This window comes from Meriones unguiculatus, chromosome 11 (assembly GCF_030254825.1).
Source record: "Meriones unguiculatus strain TT.TT164.6M chromosome 11, Bangor_MerUng_6.1, whole genome shotgun sequence".
NCBI classification, from domain to species: domain Eukaryota; kingdom Metazoa; phylum Chordata; class Mammalia; order Rodentia; family Muridae; genus Meriones; species Meriones unguiculatus.
Window position 1 is genome coordinate 54,281,385 of NC_083359.1, and position 21,047 is coordinate 54,302,431.

The window sequence follows — 21,047 nt, forward strand, 5'->3', positions numbered from 1 at the left end:
GTGACGATTATCAATTTAATTTGATTGGACTTAGAATTATCTAGCAGACACACCTCTGGGCTTATCTGAGGATGCTTCTAGAAAGGCTTAACTGAGGAGGAAGAACCCACCCTGAATGTGTTGGTACTAAGCCATGGACTGGGGGTCTAGACTCAATAAAACAGAGAAAGCCAGCTGAACACTGGCATCCACCTCTCTGCCTCCTGAGTGTGTAGACTATGTGTTTTTACCACACCTTCCACACAGGCTGGCCTGCGTCCTATTTTGCCCCCCAGTGAGCCAAAATAAATCCCATGAGTTGCTTTTACCAGGCATTTTGTCCCATCAATGAGCAAAGTAACTAACACAGCGGTCTAAAGCCATCAGTTATAAACCAAGTGCACTCACATCAGCAAAGATAAGGCTTCCTCTCCTCAGGCTCCCTGGCCTCTCTGAAGTTCCCCATGCTTACAGTTTCAAGTACGGCTTTTAATACTATGCAGGCTGGTACCATGGTAAGCTCTCATTTTCCTGCTGGGTTCTGAGTTCTCCAAACCTTAGCTCTTGAGTGTGTGTGTGTGTACATGTGCCTGCAGACCAGAGAGCCAGAGAACAACTTTTGGAAGCCAGTTTTCTCTTCCATCATATGGGCCTTAGGAATTAAAGTCAGTTCATCAGGTTTAGGGCAGGGCCTTCCCCCCATGAGCCTTCTCACTGACCCATTTACTTATTTATCTTTCCATCAGTGCAAGCACATGAGTTAGCGGTTCCTACAGCTTGAATTCAGACAGACTATTCATTTTGACTTATTTGAATCTCATCATTAGTAAGTATTTTTTATACCTGATCCCACGATTTTTTCAATATTATCAGCATAATACTATGTGAGAACAAGAATGGGTATCTGCCTCCTCTTCAAACAGCAACATTAGCTATTAAATGACCCAGCATTCCTGAAGCATTTCACCATATTCTCAGCAGCTGAAATCAGGACATTATCACTCCCGTGTCAAAAATAATAGCAAAGCTCAAATAAAACCTCTTCTCTGAAGAAAAACAGAAGTGTCTAACCCAAGATCACACACTCAGGGTGGACCAGTTGTGCCTCAGCTTCAGATCATATGACCTTCCCTCTTTGCCATCCTTCTTACTTTAATGCTGACTTAATGGAGGACTTGCTCAAAGTGACATGTGAGTCACTTGTGGGACAAAAGCAAGAACCTGATTGATCCAACATCCCTCTCAGCAGGCTTCAGATTCTTTTTCTCATTCCAACAATTGCAGTCACAGTTTCAAGGAGAGGTGTTGAGGAGGAATGGTGGAGAGACAGAAGGGTGCCATTTTGCCAAAGCCAACAAATATACCCCATGCTAGACAGTGCTCTGGAAGGCCCAGCTGTTCTCCTTAGGTGGGAACCAATAGCTGTGTCATAGACTGGCACCACCAGCCTTGGCTGTAAAACGGAGAAGAAAGGTAACCTAGCATTGCCAGCTACTCCCCTCAGTCTCAGGAGGGTCCCTTGTCTCTGGCTGAGTAGCAATCTGAAACAAGTCCTGGGCAGAGAACTTGTCGTCACTAAGAGCAACACAGCCGGGGCCACCAGTGTCTCTACAGGCTTTTGATTTGGTAGATTCAAGTGCCTATTGCTTTAGTAGGAAAAGGCGGGAGGCTCAGTTCATGCTCCAAAGTCCTCCGGCCTACGGTGCTCTGGCTTTATTTTTGTAATATTTTGGTAACTTTGACTCCAGTCCTCCAATTCCACCTGTGTCTGTGCTTTCTGTTTCTCCTATTGGCCTGGAACTCTCCTGGAGCAGTCTGGACTTCATGGAAATGGATACTGTTCCTCCCACTTAGAGTTTTCTGAATGTCAGGGCAATGCCTCTGCCATTAGACGGGAGGTTCCCATGATCAAGGGTAGCTTCAGAATCGCTTGTCTGCTCTTTTAGCTCCCTGTACCACCAAGGACATGTGCACTTTCATGCTTCCCTGCAGAGACCACAATGGCCAGTTTGACCATGAGGGACCTGATGAGTGTACCAGACTGTGCTGAGCGAAGGCACCTTGGTGCCACTGCTCAGGCCGCACCTATCTGCGCTGGGATGCAGAAGGGTGGGGCTGCACTGGGTCTCTTTCTGCATTCCTGCCATGGGAGCTGCTGCACACCCCTGACAGCAGGACAGAGAGAAAGGAGTAAAAGAGGCCCTGGTGAGCCACAAAGAGCTTTGACCTCACAGTGGGTCGATGCAAGTTGCTTACAGAGCAATGACAGGAAACAGGGTCCTTCTTGGAAAGACATCTGCACTTGTAAGTGGAAAGTGTTATCCTCCTTTAATACCACAAATAGAACTTATGGCTCTTCTTGGTTTGTGGGTTTTGCTATTTTATTTCAGTCTTAATTGTCTTGTGTTTGTTAAGCTATTTTATGATGAAATTCATCAAATGCTAAGCAATAAAGACGCACACAACATGGTATCACGTGAAGCTGGAGAGACGGCTCATTGGTAAGAGCACTGGCTGCCCTTTTCAGAGGACTGGGGCTCATTTCCAGCACCCAAGTGGCAGCTCACAACTATCTGTAACTCCAGTTTCAGGGGATCCCACACCCTCTTCTGGCCTCTCAGGACACTGGGAAAATGTGCAGTACGCAGACATACACACAGGTAAAATAGTCATGCACATAAAAAAATTAATGAAAATAATGTCATGTTTATAGTTTGTCTCCTATGGCCTTAGTGTAGTGATTCTGAAAATGGGCTTTGGGATCACTGGCCAAGGTATGAATTCCAGTTTATATCCATGCATCTGGGAGTGATCAGCTACGTGACTTTGGATAAATTCCTCAACCTACTTGTGTTTTGGTTTCCTGGTATATAAGGGCAGTATTCCTTTTCAGTCCAACTTGGATTTCAGCTCTTTGGCTTACACAGCCTTTCCCTGCTGGCCCTGCCTTAGCTGTCATCACACTGGGCTTTGCAGTCCCAAGACTGCCCACCAGCTACCTGCCACCACCCTTCATCTGGCTTTATCTCCCCTCAGGCCTCCATTCAATCCTCACATGGCAACAGGGAAGGCATTTCCTGGGAAAGGCTTTCTTTCATCTTCTCACCTAGACCAGGTTAAATCCCAGTCTTCCCTGCATCATCCCCCAAAGGTCAGTGTGCATACAAATGATTCAGCCTCTTGTAACCTTGTCAAAATTAGCATGTTATAACTCTTGGCAAGTTAGGGTGTGGTCCTACCTTGGCTATTTCTAACTATTCCAGGTGATCCGATGTTCCTGAGAAGAGAACTCTTGAAAGCTGAAAGGCCCCTTAGAGGCCCACAACTGCTCCATTAAATTTATTTGTATTTCCTGACTGGCTCAGGCCCTGGGTAGCCCTCTGCCCTGCTCAGCCTTTGCTGTCTGAATGAGAAACATTCCAAAAAGGTCTGATGACTCAATGAGGCAATAGTTACCATGTGAGCAGCCTGGTTTCTGGTTGGAGTCAAAGGGAATCCAATCATAATGTATATGCTGCAGAATACTCTACTTCTTGTACTTCTTTCTACTACAAATCATTTCTAGAATGTCTTGGGTCTATAACTAAGTTCTTGGAAACATTTTGCTGAGTGGATGACTAAAAGGCCCATGGTCCTTTAGGAGCAGGCAACATATAACAGAATATATTGCACAATTAGCACACCGCTGTCTCTTCCTAGACCCCAAACTTGGCCTTTTACCAGGGGTCAAGAGACAGAATTTAAATGCGAGTCTCAGAGAGCAGAGTTACCAAGCATTCCTCAGAGCAAACAAACAAGCAACAGAGTCCAGGAAGGAGGGTTATTGTTTTAAAATGATTTCCGTAGTCCTCAAAGAACTGGAACAAAGAGGGATTGTCCTGGTTGCCTCCCCTGCAAGAATTCACATTCTAGACTTGTCTAAATACCAGCTCAAATGCTGTTCAGAACACAATTATTAAAGCCAGCGAGCACTGGCCACACCAAGGGCGGGGGCTGCTCCCATTCTGCAGCAGCTTTGGGCAATGAGACTTAGTTCTCTGCTTTTAGTGTTTCTACTGCCCCAGCCCCACATCCCCGCCTCGTTATTGTTCCCTCTGGCCTACTCCATGGCTGCCTCTCCTAGGATAAATAGTGGGTGAGCTAATGCCTGCAGTGTGGACGCGTCTGAACAAAATCATTTCAAGGAAGACAGCAGTTTGGACTGCTTCTGGGATATCTAACCCACTCACAGAACCCATTCCCTTCATTCTCAACCTCCAGTAGATTGGGAAGAAAGCAGAGAACTAGAGGGAGCATATGAGATTCAAGATCTCGCAAGGTGATTACAGGGTTAGAGGAGCCACTCACACAAAGCAGGTTGGGAACATCCACACTCAAATTCAAATTCGGGGTCTTAAGTGTTTTAAAGTTAAAAAAAAAATTGCAATGTGGTATTGAAGTGATGCCTCAGGCTACACTCTCAGAGGTATTACATGTAAAGGCCACATGCTCATTCAGCTGTTCTGGCTAACGGGAAGCACTCTGGGCAAGCACCCTACCGTCAGGCTGCATCTTCAACCTGTTTAGCATTTTGAATTTTGAGACAGGTTCTCAACAAGTCACCAGATCTGCCTTAAACTCACTTAGTAGCCCAGGCAGGCTTTGAACTTGTGATCCTCCTGCCTCAGTCTACCAAGTATTACAGAGATTAGGGGCCCATGTCACCAGTTTAGAGATCAAATTTTAAAGTCTGTCTTTGAAGGCTGATACCCTAATTGCCTTCGATTCTGTTCAGTCTGGGCACACTGAGCACCATCACTGAATGAACAAAGGCATCAAGAATGAATGCACACCCTCTAAGTAGCTCCCAAAGAGCAGAGGTGAATGACACAAAGGGCCAGCCATGTTCACTGCTAGATCCCTGATGACTGACAAAGGGACGGCTCTATTTTCATTCAGAGGAGGTAGAGGTGGGGGGAGATTTCTGGGCAATGCGGGCCACTGGATACATTGGACAGTTTAGGTCCCAAATGCTTGGAGAAGGAGCAGGAGTTGTGTAGGCCAGGAGGGGGAGGAACAGATCATATGACACGAGGTTGTAATCTGAGCTACAGCTCAGCTGGTGTTAGGGAAAGAGGCACACAAGTTTGAGCAGAGAAGAAAGTTCACATGAAGAGAAGTGGTAGAACTGGGAAGAGCGTGGGAAGCATTGAACGCCAGGCTAGAGTGTTCCCTTTTATCAACTGTGTAAACACATGTGAGGCATTCCTGCAGTAAAAGGCCTGGGTGGTTCAGATGATGCTAACGCCCCTTCAACACTCTCTTTTCTCACCCAGGTCCCCTCTCAAGCCAATATTATTATCCGAGCAGCAATCCTAATGGGCACAGACAGAAGAACTCAAGCCACAGGACATGTGAACTGCTGGATCTTCCTCAAATACAGATGGTTTTCAAGAGGGAAACAGACAGTGGAACTGACAGGTAACTAGAGAAGCAAAATCAACAAGACATGGGATGGAAGTGAGTGAATGATGCAGGAAGAAAGCAAATAAACAAACTTGCAGTGGTACCAAAACTGACCTGTGGGAACTAAGGCTGCAGGGTATTATGTAGAGATAGAAGAATAAAAGGTGTCATTGTTTTTTTGTTTGGTTGGTTTTGGTTTGGTTTTGTTTTTCACGCTAGGGTTTTTTCTCTGTGTAGTCCTGGCTGTCCTAGAACTTGCTCTGAAGACTAGGCTGGCCTTGAACTTAGAAATTCACCTGCCTCTGCCTTCCGAGTGCTGAGATTAAAGGCAAGTGCCACCATGCTGAAGGTGGCATATTTTAAAGGTAAGAATAGAAGGACAGAGGCAAGGAACAGCTTCTGTCATAAACTGAACAAAGATGGTAGGATATAGGACTTTCTAAGGTGGGTTTTTCTGTAGCAACCAAAATAGTGAGCTCCTCTGAGCTCAGGACATAGCTCAGTGGTAGAGGATTTGTCTACCAGACAATGTAATCTGGGTTCCATTCCCAGCAGCCACACACAGACACACACACACACAAATCAGTAATAATACCACTTAGAATTGAACAGAACCTGGAGAATTGCTTTAATAGCTCAAACAGGAAAAAACAAAACAAAACAAAACAAACAAACAAACAAACAAAAAAACACTAGGAAGAAAAATGGCCAAGAAGAGGTATAGGAAGGTCTACTCCATATTTTGAAATCAGAAAGCTGAGCAGAATGGCACCTGCCTGCATTCTCCAGCTACTCAGAAGATAGGAAGATAGGACACACAGACAACTTTGGCTCAGGAGTTTAAAGTCAGGCAGAGAAACACAGTGAGACCTTATGTCAAAGAAAAACAAACAAACAAAAAAAAAACACCAAAAAAAAAAAACAAAAACAAAAAAAAACCGGTATGTGGGCTGTTATCTTTTCAGTGTGAAATAACAGTTCTTGATACATGCTAGGAACTGAAAGTCTTCATCCTAAATGCAAAGGACTAGAGTCAAAACCAAACAAACAAACAAAAAAAGCAGGCATAGGAAACTGGTTTTCTACTCAACAGGTTTCCCTCCTCCTCCTGGCTCCAAGTAAATGGTTTGGCCATGCCAAGCAAATGGTGATGCCATTTCCTTTTACTTGTTGTTGGCTTAGGAACAAGCACGTGGCTAAATTGGCCAATGATGCATGAAGAAGTCAACTGAGGAAACTTCTGACAAACACCTTTGTCTCTATAAAGCACGCAGCAGAGGGATGGCATTTCACTTCCACCAGGAGCTTAATTAACTATTCCAGGATGTATGCTTGGAATTAGGCATCCATTCTGTAACTGTGAGGTTACACATCTGTGAGCTAAGGGGCACCAAGCTATAGCTATCAGGGCAGAAAGGCAAAAACCTTTAAAACCTAAGTCTTACTCCGAACTGGAGAGCAACACCCCTGAGTAGGAAAGGTAAGTAATGGCCTTTTGTTAAGTACACACTGCTCGGGCACTCTGTTAAGTCATGTAAGGCAGGCAAGTGAGACCCGGTGCACCAACCTCACCAGCCTTTCCTAAGACTCTTGTAGTGCAAGTATACAAACCACGAGCACCGATCTCAGTGAGATATCGATGGTTTGCTGCACACCTTTTCCATGCTGATTGGTAGTCAGGACTGTGAGCGACTCAATGGGGAGAGGTTGGATGCAGTCATTTTAAGCCCCAAGTCTGGAGAATAAAGGGGACACCCCTTTTCTCCACCTGGTAAAGGGGTAGGACTGCACGAGATCTCCTCCCAGGGGACTCAACACACAGTGCTCTGTTTTTGAAGCTGGGTTTTGTTGGTGTCTGTCCATGCCTGTCAGTCTATGTCTGTAGTTTTGTTTACTTGCTTGATTGTTGCTATGAGTTTCATGTTCTGTTAACCCTTGACTTAGTTTTAAGTCATTTCACTCCTAGCACCTGCAGCAAGGTGTCTAGCACGCTGGAAAAGCCCCCACCTTCTTCCTGGATCAAACTAGAAGCATTCGGAGGCTGCCTGATCTGTCCAAGCTCCTCACAAGGAGCACCAACGGCTTCTCAGCTTTCCGTTGAGAAAGCTGATGGCTGGTCCTGCTACAAAACCTCTGTGCCCATGAGAATTAGATTCAACAGGTAACAAGAGGCCGCTCCCTTAAAATTACAGCTAGAGGAAGTAAGAAAAAAAAATGTCTGTTTTAAATATATATATGGCCACTATATGTTTGTTTCTGGATGGTCTTAAATATATAAATTTACTATTTTCTGGATATCTTAGTTATGTATTATTGACTTATAAATTATTGGATATTGTTAAAAATCTATAGCATTTATAACAAAAAAATTAACTTAAATTAGCAACTTAGGGTTCGAGCTATTCTGAACAACAAATAGCATGACCCAACTAAAGAAACACGTCTCCAAAGGTACTTTTGAGTTTGGATAAGATTTTACACAATTTTTGACGATGTCTCTTTGACCTGCCCACTCCTCTTTCCTCATCTCTTCTCCCCCATCTTGATTGTGGTATCTTATCCTGACTCTGTAGACTGAAGGCACATGTTTCCCTCTAAAAACCGCTATTGATACCACTGTAGAAATAAGCCAGCAACAACAGGTTAGCAAGGTGGGCTTCTCCCCTCTCTACCTAAAACAATGAAATGCACATATTGATATTTAAAATGAATATTTGAGAAAACCCTTTTACCTTTTCCTCATATACTAATACTTAAGTCACTGGCGTTGGCACTGTTTGGTTTTCTATTTTAACTCTGAAGAAGTCAAAATATTTCTGAATTTAAAGATGTTTAGATGGATGGGTGCAAACTGTTAATCAATTGTGCTTCTACTCTTCTCTCTCATAGTTAGGATACCAAGTATATAACCTAGGTTGCTTAAGGGAATGTCATTATTTTGAGAGAGGATTTAAGGAAATATTAAAGCTACATCTCCATACGTTCATATACAAAAACTTTTCTTGCTGATAGCCAAACTTTATAACACCAAAATAATACACCAGTATTAATTTTGGAGACACTAAATTGTTTACACTGTTAAAATTTGGTTTTGTCTTCTAAAATTATGGTTGTACTATATGATTTTTACTCTTAAAAAGATATTCTATTTTGACATTGCAAAAACAGCTTTAAATATATTTAAATACATAAAACTATAGGACATTTTAAAATTTATCAGATATTTATAAATGTCTTCATTAAGATAGATAATGATCTTGATAAATAGATAAATAAATAAAAATTACTACTGAAACCTATTAGGCTTATGTGCCTGATAGTCCTATGCTTCACTTCGTTAACCAGGAAGAAAATGATATTCCTGTTTAGGTCAAAGAATCATATGACTTGGATGCCCCATTGTTGATTATACTATTCCTCAGGCAAAGATGGTTGCATAACAACTTGGCTATTGATGTTCAGGCCTTGCATGATAAAATATTAACCATTTAACATTCAAAATTAGATGGATCACCATTCTTTGTCACTGCATAAAAACCTGGCAAGGATAATTTTGGTCATTATCTGTTTCTAATTAAACTTCTAAACTATGGTTCATAGGGATATTTTTGAGAATTTTGTTACTGGCTATACTGAGAAACATAACAGCCTTAAAAATACTCTATATATGTTTTAAAAAATAGCTAGCATGCCCTAAAATTAAGAATAAAAAAGGAACTATGGAAAATCATGGAATAGGCTTGGTCTAGCTGCTTTGAGAAGCATATGCCTTGGGTTATCAAATTAAAATCCATGACTCCTGGGGCACTAAGTGTTTTTCAGTTCTTGAAAAACCAAGGCACTCCCTAAGGCATTGAAACATTCTAGCTACTTTGTGTTTATGTTCCCTAGAAGTAAATGAAGCATGCAAAAGTTTGAAAGGACAATCAGTCTTAGACATTAATCTTGTATACTCTGCATAGCTTTCAAACAGGCACTAAATCCTGGCAACTACCACCACAACATATACATATATATGCTACATATATATACATATATATGCTACAAAATAATAATAATAATAATAATCACTAACTCATAGGCCTTATTCAGGCCAATGGAAACAGATTTAAGGATATATATATATATTTGGCCTCCTTGTTCTTACTAACATTATTAGGAAAGCCATCTTTTTTATAAACTGGGCTGTACAGGAAACTGTTATGTTCTATGATAATATGCCATATGGAGATCAAGGAAGTTCCCAATCTCTATATTTCGGAATCTTGATGCTGAAGAAGCTTCACTTCAATAATTGTTATTTTATTATGGACTATTAAAGATGACTGAGACATACAGATTGATTGTCAATTGCCTCATGAATAATTATGTTTTCTTGGAATATTAATGACTCTGCCTATGATCATGATTGGTTACAAACAGTTTCTTTAACTCGGCTGTACTTAATAAATGGATGGTCCTCGAACACTTAAAAGATCTGCTGATTTAAATGTATTTAATGATATTTAAATGTTTAATAAGAAGACACTTACTATGACAGAGAGCCCCAGCTCCTAGTGGGAACCCTAAGGTCTCTAAGAAGATAGATGGGGCACCGTTGACTCCACCTGGATTATGGTATATGCTAACCACTGGGATAGACTACCCCAATGTCTTGTCTGCTGCTAGGGCCTGGCCTAAACTATGGACAAAGAGGACACCTGGAGAGTTAATTGTCCCACATTGCCTAAGAGAAGGTGAGATCAGTATCTCCCATGTTCCTCCTCCACAAAAAACGCCTCTCAGAATTGCTGAGCCTGGCAGCCAAACAAAACCATCAACATCACAGGAGTCTGGTGGGCTAACCATCTGGGTGATAGGTAAGCTTTATGATTTTAATTGATGTATAGGACATTAGAAATATTTCCTGCTATAATTTATCCTTCTCAGATATCTGATACGTTTGAAGACTAAACTAACTTTTTGTTTCCTATTTCTTTATCCAAAAGAAACTAATTTTACTGCTCCTAGTAATCAACAACCTATGTCTCATAATAAATAGTAACATTCCTATAATGTCTAAGACTAACATATATATTTAAGAGTCTACAAAGATATTTTAATATTAATAAATGCAAATTATAAAATTAAAAGATATAAAACTTCAATAATAATAAATGATTTAAAGTTCTTTTAAATTAAAACTGTTCAGAGCTTTAACATTAATCAGATCTTAAATTGTTTCCCAAACCAATTTGAATCTTATAAACTTCAAAAAATGACTTGGATCCGTCTGGCACAAGTCAAATGGATTCCAAATAAGTACCTTACTTGTTCCTGAAAATAGAAAATTTCCTCTGGTCTTGGGATCCTTCACCTTCCCAATTACTACGAAATTTTAATTATGTCCCTAGTCTATATTTGTCTCAACATATTTTCACTTGGCTGAGAGACTCTTTCCAGGGATCACCTGTGGACTGTAAACTGCTGAACTCTAGACTTCCTGAAAGCTGATGCAAACCAGTCCTGCCAAAATGATTGCTCCCTGTCTTTTAACTGGATCAGCTAATCAGATGCTTCTGATAAATGCCCCATTGCCCAGCCTTTGACTAGCAGTGCAGCCTTCCTGGACCCCCATAACATCTTCTTAATGTCAGCTGGAAGTAATTATAGAAGAGAAAACATCTATTGTTGCACCTAACAGGATGAATGCTAAGTCAAAAGGAGCTCCATAAAGGACAAATGGTTAAGTTTCTTAATGACACAACCTCTTACCTACTTCAATCTGTAGGGGACTTACAGAAAAATAAAACTTGTATTAGGTCCCAGGTAAAATTGTCTAATCCCCCTGGGATAAAAGAGACTAACCTTTTAACAGCATGTCTCTCCCCTTGTCTCTTTATAAATCATTCCACAATCTCTAAATATAAGAGATGGTTTACAGTCAACGATTTGACTCCAGGTAAAACTCAAACAGAGGAATGTTATAACCTGCTTAAACATGTTTGCATAGCTACAGCCCCTCCATTGAGACCTACTTTAGTTCTTGGCATAACTATAGGTCCTCTGCTAATATCTGCTTTCATCTTTAGCATAGCAAACGCCATTTTATTTTTGTCTCCATTTTGTTCATAAGGTGAAATTAAGTTCAGGTTCTCATAGACTTTTACTTACAAGTCAATATTTGTTGAATGATCTGCTTGAATTAATGATATAAGTTCTACTTAAACAAAATCACAATACCGTGCTATGTTCCTTTCTCCAAGAACAGTAGGAAACTGAAAGGTCCCCAAGCCCATATCCTAGCCAATCAGCTTAAAATGCTTTGTCTAGCAACCAAGATACAATTTACTTGGAACAAAATTGATTCTTCTTGTGTTTAGCTAATCAAAGTGATATAATGCTGCCCTCCCCTTGCTTTCCATCTGGTTACCTGGTTGGTACCTGGTTATGTTTTTTCTCATAAAAGGCCATGTCAGAGTATGGCTCCTGAGCCCAGATTGTGTCCCTGACTGGTCAGTCTTTGTCCAGGATTCAATAAACTTCCATCAATCTGAGTTTGGTGTTTGAGTGGCCAGTGTGCGGCTATTCCTGAACCCTAACATTTTCAAGACAAGATAACATTCAGGCTGTGTTCATGACTACTGTTCTCTGCTCTCACCCAGATCTGCAATGAGAGAGAACATAAAGATATTTAAAATGTTCAGTTTGTTGAGGTAAATATGGTAGTCTAACCTTCCAGCTAAGCAAGGTTTTAGAGCAGCTGTAATTGCTGAAGAGATTAGTACTATTAAAGAGAAACTGGAACTTTGCTCTGAGGAAACAAGAAAAGTGTCTTGAGATTAAGGTCCCATGAATCAAAGGATCTGTGGAAATGCAACTTCATGTATAAAAGAGAGAAGGTAAACTAAGAATGTTGTTGAAGGGATTCTGTGATGGTTTGTTTAAATTGTCAAATTGATACAAGCTAGAATTTCCTGTAAAGGAGTCCCATGGAGGAGTCTCCCAAGTTGAACCTAGCTTAATTGTTTCTCTGTACATTGGGAATAAACAATATGGCTGTGTTAAGTCATGAAGTTTAGGTTTGATGCACAACACACGCTAATGGGTAAGCAGCAAACAGTGTTCATATTCACTGAACTGGAAGTACTAAGAGTTGAGTAAATGGTGGGTTAACTATTCTAGGTAGGAAAAGAAGGGTGATGTTAACATAGCAAAAGCAGCCTTCAAACATGTGGTCCATATCAGAGAACTAATTGTTACACAAATCGTCCCCATTTTACAAATATTAAGTCCACCAGGTTTATAGGTTGCTTTCTATATGGCTCATTCAAGTTCTTACACATTAAGAGGAAAAATGCCTAAAGCATACAAGGCATGCCAACGGCCAGTGAAACACAGAAGCCCATGGAATCATCTCTGAAATGGCTTGGATGAAGGATACATGATTAGCCTTACCATAGTTCAACAACAAAAATACAAAACATAAACAACTTAAAAGAAGAAAAAATTAGTTTGGCTCACTGTTTCTGAGGTTTCAATCCATTGGCTCACCATTGACTAAAGGCCAGTGGTAAGACTAAACATTACAGCAGGGCAACATGTGGCAGAGGAGGCTGCTACAACAGCACAAGATAGAGATGGGGTCTGGACGCAAGATATACTCTTTATTGGCATGTCTCCATACCCACTTCTTCCAAGGGGGTCTCCCACTTCCCCCTTCCATACGCTCGTCCCTGCACTGCCTAGATGCATGCTTACATCTGCGCATCTCGTTTCCAGTCCCAGAGTGTTATTCTGACAATGAAGATGAGGCAAAGTAGGGCCTTTTCAGAGAGCCCAGGCATGTGTAGCCCAGATCAGGAGAGCTGATGCCCAGTGGTATGGCTCTCTGGCCAGTGGGAAAAGCCCTTCTCCAGGGAACCACCATTTCTACAGGGCTAAAACCCACAGTCACTATCTAGACTTTGTACATAAAGGAGTTAGGTCAACAGTGCATCCTTTCTTTGGCTAACCCTCCCTCCCTGCCTCTCTTTCTTTGACATCACTATGTTCCCTTGACTGCACTTTCTAAGCAAGATGAAGCATGAGGCCAGACCTTAGGCTCTTCTTTCTAGGGGCTCTAGACAAGATGTCAAGTGTCTCAAAACACCAAAAAGAGTTTTGCATTCTGCATCAACTAGAACTTTTGGCACCTCACTTGTAGATGCTTTAGTGGAGACCCAAATTCCTGGTTCTCCAATGCAGTCATGCTTTCTCCACCTATCCTGCCACCTTTGACCCAGAAAGCCTGGTCCATAATCACTAGGACACTGAGATGAGCATTTGGGAAAACATGTTAGTATTGATCCTTCCGTATTCCCCCTAGGACAGTGCCCTCTGCTTCCTAGGGACACAAGCATCTTTTTCTTCTTTCTTTCTGTCTATCTATCTATCTATCTATCTATCTATCTATCTATCTATCTATCTATCCATCCATCAATCTATCATCTATCTTTTTTCCCCTGGTTTTTCAAGACAGGGTTTCTTTGTGTAACAAAGCCCTGGGTGTCCTGCCTGCCTCTGCCTCCCAAGTGCTGAAATTAAAGACATGCGCCATCACACCCGACCTTTTTTTGAAACAGTCCTCCCTTATCACCCTCTTCCTTCCACAAGCCGTTGTGGGGTTTGGGGATCACTGCTTGCTTTATTATCCTATAAAATAGATAATACTTTAGGGTGGCTGGATGCCCTAAGGCATGTCATTTTTTTTCCAGGAGGAGTAGTTTAGAATCCTCAGCCACATGGCAGCCGTGGACAGGGATATACCATGAGGTCTCACATAGCTGTAGAGCCCACAGCACTAGCCCTGCTCTGTGGCAGCTCCTGATTGTGGGGATGGAGGAAGTAGAAGTGTTACCAAGGAGACACCTTGTAGCTGCATTCGAAGGGATCTCAGCTGATGAACCACTAACCCTTCCTGTGTGTCTTCCGGGAAAACCAGACAGTTTGCCCATGTGCTTGGCCTTTTTCTAAGCAAACCCGAGCCCACAGGCCCTTTCTGTGATGCTGGCTAGCCTTGCCTCCACTCCCTTTCACACACAGAATCCCAGGGTAGGAAGGGCAGCTGTCAGTTCGGGGGGGGGGGAGGGGTTGGAATTGCCCTTTCAAGCTTGGTACTGAGATAAGGTGGAATCTGGTTACAATTAGCAGCACACACCGATCTTAATGGATTCTACAAATTTGTAGTCTGAAGACCCAATGACAGCTTCCAGCCGCCAGATAAATACCACCAATTACTACTGGGTACATTTGCCTTCCCTGATTATCCCAAAAATCTGGGAACTGCCTGGAGCCTCCAGTTTAAACTGAGGGACAGAAACAAGGCTTGTGCACACTGGGAGACATGTCTGGCCGTCTTGATCTGGAAAAGACAATAAATAGGAAGAGAAACACAGAGGTGAAGGCAATAGGCCCTTTTGAGTTTGCTTCTCAGTGGATTCTGGTTTTTCTATCTCAGAAAGAAGGCTAGCCCCAAAGATTCCAGTCACCCCCAGTCCTGGTAATAAGAAAGCTCCTGTGATCCAACCCTACAAAGACAGTCGCTTTGAAACAACTGACCTGTTTTTATTTTTCTGATTTAAATATATATTATTTTACGTGTTCGCTTTGTCTGCATGTATGTCTGTGCACCATGTTTGTGCAGTGCCTTCAAGGGGCGAAAAAGGATGTTGGATGCTGGACTGGAGTTATAGACAGTTGTAAATTGCCATGTGGGTGCTGGGAATTGAACTTGGGTCCTCTGGAAGAGCAGTCAGTGCTCTTAATCACTGAGCTATTGCTCCCTGTTCCCTATCCCTTCTTCTGTTTTTGCTTTCTGATTTAAAGATTTAAAATCAAAACTTTTAAACTACATTCCTGAATTTTGTTTTTTGACCACTGTTTCACTCTGCTCTGCAGCAAGGAGAGTCTGAGGCACTGGCTGGAGATGATGGACAGAAACACAACAGATAAACGCCCAAAGGCACAAAAGAGACAAATGAGAACAGAGACTGATGACAGGCAGGAGGAAGAGAGCCACACACAGAACAGAAAAGATCCAAATGACCATTTGCAACCCCTGGTTGTGAACTGTGAATAACAAGGTCACTTTATTGCCAGGCCTTAGGGTGGTTGGGTCGATTGCCATTTAACAGCCTCACCAGATGGGGAGGAGCCAGGGTCTGTTCTGGCTGCTTACCCACTCATTTGTTAATTGCAGACCCCTATTTCCAGCCTCCAACTCCCAGAATCCAAAGCAAATTAGGTTCCTCTAAAAACTGAGCACTGATTTACCCCATGATCCAGCAAGCCAAATATGGAAAAGTCCATATTTGCATTCAAAATAATTGAAAGCAGGACCCTGAGGGGCACTGCACAGCCATCTTCATACAGAACTTCTTTTATGTGCTTGATGTGCGTGTGTGTGTGTGTTCATATGTGTGTGCACACATGTATGTCCAGGTCCAAGGTTGATGCCAGCAGTCTTCTTTGATTTTTTTCTTTGCTGCTGATTGAGGCATAGTCGCATAGTCTTCTTTCTTGTTTGTTCGTTTATGAATCATGTATATCCCTGGCCTGGAACTCACAGAACCCTACAGACCTCTGCCTCCCAAGTGCTGGTCTGAAAAGGCATGCTCCTCCACACCCCGCATCAGGAAGGGCCTGTTAACTGAACCCAGAGCTTGCTTATAGGACTGGTCTGGCTAGCCAGCTTGCTTTAGGGATTCCCACTCACTAAAGAAATGCATTACCAGATGAATAAGAATAAAGATAATCATTCCCTTTTAAAATTCAGCTTCAAATATAAGTAACAAATAATTTAAAAATCATAATTAATATACCCAAATGGCTGCTGTCCTTAGAAGTTACAGCCTGCCACCTGCTGCTCTAACACTGTGACTATCCTCAAAACATTTTGAAATTTTTATTTACAACCTATTTCCGAGTCAGTTTTGAAGCTGAACAAAACCCAGCCTCATTGGTTTGGAACTAAAAGCTCTTCATTCAGCTTGACTACACTGACTTGATTAGCGGTTTCTGAAAACTGAATTCCCCCTCAAGGATACTCCCTGAGACAGTCAGAGGCAATGCCCATCTTACTGATGCCACACGAGGGCTAGTGGTGGCTTAGGAGTTCATCTCGGTCTAACAATACTAGAGAAACCAGAAATTTATTGGAGGAGGGAGAAAACAGGGAATAGGAGAGGAGCCTACCACAAAGGGCCTCTGAAAGGCTCTACCCTGCAGGGTATCGAGGCAGATGTTGAGACTCATAGCCAAACTCTGGACAGAGCACAGGGAATCTTATGAAAGAAGTGGGAGAGAGTAAGGCCTGGAGAGGACAGGAGCTCCACAAGGACAGCAACAGATCCAAAAAGTCTGGGCACAGGGGTCTTTTCTGAAACTGATACTCCAGCCAAGGACCACTCATGGAGATGGCCTGGAACCCCTGCACAGAGGTAGCCTATGGCAGTTCAGTATCCAAGTGGCCTCCATAGAAATGGGGACAGGGACTGTCTCTGAAATGAATTGATTGGCCTGCTCTTTGATCACCAACCCCTGAGGGGGGAGCAGCCTTACCAGGCCACAGAAGACAATGCAGCCACTCCTGATGAGATCTGATAGACTAGGGTCAGAGGGAAGGGAAGGAGGTCCTCCCTTTTCAGTGGACTGGGAGAGGGACATGGGTGGGGAAGAGGGAGGGTGGGATTGGGAGAGAAGGAGGGAGGGAGATACAGGGGGGATACAAAGTGAATAAACTGTAATTAGTAAAAATTAAAATAATTAAATTTTTAAAATAAATAAATAAAAAGAATCCTGCCCAGGCCAGCTGCTTGTGGACCTGGGAATGGAAACCAGGCCAGATGAAGGCCCCGCCCACCATGCTGTGATGTCAAATCAGAAGACGAAGCTCCTAGCCTAGCTACTTTCTTCACAAACAAGGCTCTTTTGAATTTACTGAATATTTTGGCATCAGCTTTGGTCAATTCTTTCTCCTTTAGTGGGTTGAAAAATATTTCTAGCATCCCACATAGTCCAGTGAGCACAGAGGGAGGAGGATTCTTAATCCACCAAGGCATACAGTTTTTCTGGTCTTTGGGAAGAAGGTGCCCAGTGGATGGTCATGCCAATGGAGAGAGGAGAGAGAAAAGGTTCCAGAGCTTCTGCTTGGCCCTGGCTGGAGAGCTTCCTGTTTGTTCCCTATGGGATCTCAGATCTTCATTTGGCACCATATACAATCATGTTTATAACCCTACCCTCACTGCTCTAAAGGCTTTTAAAGTCACCTTCCCATGACATCCTTACAGGTGACAGTTGTACACTGTCCTCTTTTCCTATGCAATAGAATGACCCTGGGAAATCAAGGACTGGAATGTGACATTTATTTTCCACACCACCAACCATAGTGGTAGACACAGTATGGACCATTGCGCTGATGAAGAGGGAAAAGCCCGTATTGTCATGTATACTTACTGTTTACTGGATACACAGATGGATGCTCTCCTCACTGTGTCATCTCAGGTCAGTGAGTATCAATCAGTACTACATGAGACTAATACTCCTTTCAAACCATGGTTCCAAAAGGTTAAATAAAGAGCCTGTTTCAGATCAAGAGGAGGAGTTCAGGCATGAACCTTGAACTCTTACTCTTCAGCTCCCACAGTTAAGGGCTAGAACAGTACCTCGCTTCTGCTTGAAGCGCCTTCTTGCTCACCTCCCTGCCAAATCCTCAGAGGGAAAGGATGCCTATCCTTCTCAGGCTGGTCTACACATGGCTGTTACCCTCTGTTCTTAGGACACAGTGCTGACCAGAGCCCAATGCAATCTACCACCCCTGAAAGCACCTGGAGATGACACGGTGAGGGAACCACATGGACTGGACCACGTAGAACAGTTGTCACTCTTGTACTGAGCAAAAGGCTGTTAATGTCATACAAACCAAGCTTCCTGCTTCTGAAAGAAGCACAACAGGGTTCCAAGGCGCTGGGACACTGCTGCCATGCCTCACTGCTGCCCAGCTCCCCTGGTCCCTTCAGGAGCTAGATATCCGGACACCAGGTGTAATTCCTAGCTCTTCCAATAGTTGGTCCTCACATGCTTCATTCTTAGAATGAGGTCCCATTTGGCTTCTGAAAGGACTCTTGGCTGCCCAGATCTACAGCCCTGCAGCCAGGTTGCAGATGCTGTGATGCTGGTCACATGCTGCTGACGCTGGCTAGACTGTGCAGAGTGGACAACTGATGGAAACAGGGCCTTATCCCAGTCAGCTCCCTGGAAACCTGACCTTAACCCCACCCCTGCTCTCGCCAGCCACAGCAAGCTCTGATACCTTCCAAGGAAAACTCTGACCTCTGCCCTGACAGGTTCCCAACTGAAACTGAACAAAAGACTGCAAGCTGCTGAACCGAGGGCCATCCTCCTGAGGGGCTGGGTCATCCTCCACCTGCCAGCTGACTCTGGTACACACAGATGCTCCGCACCCCAGCTGTACAGGCCATAGGAGGAGGGGCCAGCATGCTAGCATAACTTCAAAGGGATGTAAGTAAGTGACCAGGAAGGGGCCCGAAAGCAGAGCTCATGGGTCACTGCTCCAATGCAATCCCAGCCCTGTAAAGCCTGCTATTCAAATGCAGGCTTTCAGAGCCCTCAACCTCTTTACCTTGTCCTATTCGAGCTGGAACTCCATCTGGGTCAGGCAGATCTACTCACCACCCTACCCCCATACCCACAGGGGCTGGGCTCATGAGGTTTCTCAACATTTGCATAAACCAGGGCCTCCTCTGTACATCGCCCAGCACATTTTCTGTCTTGTACTAAAAAAAATAAAAATTAAAAAAAAAAATCTGCTTTCCAGAAGAGCTTCTAGTGACCATCTCCGGCACATTCTGTCTCAAGCCCTTACATGTGCCAGTTTCCTACCTGGGCTGATATGCAGACACCCTCTGAAGGAATAAAGCTCTCACACGCTCCTGTGAGCATACAGCGTGCCCCTCCACTCCCTGCCACCACCAGGGCAATGTGAGGGACATTATCTTAAACCTAAATCTACTTTCATGAAAAAAGTCTTTCAATTGCAGATGAGAATTGCAAAGGAGAACTGTTGCCTTATTGTGGGGAAGACAATAGAAAAACATATTGCAAACATTCTCCCCGAATTCAGGATAGGCACTGAGCTACAGTTTGTCACTCATTATTTATTGAGTAGCTCACGTGTGCCAGGCAAAAACCATTGGCAATGAGATTCAGGGGTAAGCAAGACATTATCTCAGGATTCAGGGAACTTACCTTTTGAATGGATGGGACAGGCAATAAAACGTTAGATATGTAATAAGTACAGAAAACAGAAATCTACAGTTGGAAAAGAAGAGAAGTGGGGTGAAGGAAGGAGAGAGGGAGGGCTGGCTTTACATGGAGTGGTCAGGAATAACAACCAGAGACCTGACTAAAGTGAAGGCCTAAGCTGAGAGGCAATGGAAAAACTGCTTCAGGAAGAGAGGCAAAAAACAAAAACAAAAAAACCCACAACCCTCCAGGGCTGGTATCAACCCAAGGGCAGTGCAGAATGTGGCAGACAACGAGAAATGAGTGGGGTGGGCCAGGTCATGTGGCCTCGGGGATGAGTCTGATCATCTCTATGAGGCAAGAAGGGAGGACACTGAGGTTTGAAATGGGGGAGGGGGATTATTCTGTGACACTTGTAAAATCAAAGACGATGACGTTTACTCAGGTCCTCTAAAGCAGGAAGACAGAGAGCACAGCAACAGGATAGTACAGTAGGGCAGAGAGTGGGCTCATTTCCTCACAGAGCATCAGCCAGGGAGTGGTGGGTAAGGGGCTGTGCATGGAAACCAAGAGAAAGCTTAAACTATGCTGGCCTAATAAGATTCATGCTGCAGACAAGTCAGGGAGATAAAACATCACTTAAGACCTGGTGGAGGTTGAGACTGGCCAGACACTGAAATGGAGGATTCTTGCCAAGTGACTCAGCAGGACCCATGTTAAAACTAGATTTTGCAAGGAATACAAAGCTAGACCCGGGAAGAGGTCCAAGAACCTGACTATGGTCTGGTCAAGCAAAGGATCTTTGGAGGGGTGGAAGGGGAGGCTGTGATTGGATACCATCCTGCTATGTAGCCTAGGATGGGCTTGTGGTACTGATCCTTCTGCCTCAGCCTTCTGGAGTGCTGAGATTACAGTCATGGGCAACCACACACAGCAAGAAAAGAACGTTGTCACTTGTAAAGAAGCCTTCTGTTTCTCCGCCTCTGGTTGTTTAGTCCCCTGTGTGTTGTATTCAAGTGTCCCTGGTTGTCCCATTAGACAGGGAGCTCGCTGTGGGCAGGGTGTGTGTCCCCAGTATGGGAACCCCCTGATGATACAAACTGTACCTCCCCTACAAGGTCCCAACTCACGGAAAGCTAACTTGTGTCACCTTCATTCCAGGGAGCACTGTCTCAATTAGCTCTGTCAGCCTCCAGAACTAGGCCGGCAGAGCGGCCACTTATAGAGAGGCCTTCCTAATTGGGCTGTACCCTCCTGCCACTGTCTTACAGTGGTAGCCCTCCTGCCACTGTCCAATGGCTCTGTGCAATGTGGCTGAATTCAGGTACACACCCCGTGGG

The 21,047-nt window shown here is 43.5% G+C and overlaps 1 protein-coding gene across 22 annotated transcripts in view; it reads right to left on the reverse strand.

Annotated features, from left to right (window-relative positions):
- Positions 1 to 21,047, reverse strand: part of Nfasc (neurofascin) — a 168,528-nt gene that overhangs the window by 105,734 nt on the left and 41,747 nt on the right. Inside the window, exon 1 of one of the 22 annotated variants that reach the window (XM_060364291.1) lies at positions 17,899 to 17,918. The exons of the other annotated variants lie outside the window; for them this stretch is intronic. The gene's annotated coding sequence lies outside the window, so the exon portion shown is untranslated. Of the gene's footprint in view, positions 1 to 17,898; positions 17,919 to 21,047 lie in introns of those variants that run through there. 22 annotated transcript variants of the gene reach the window in all.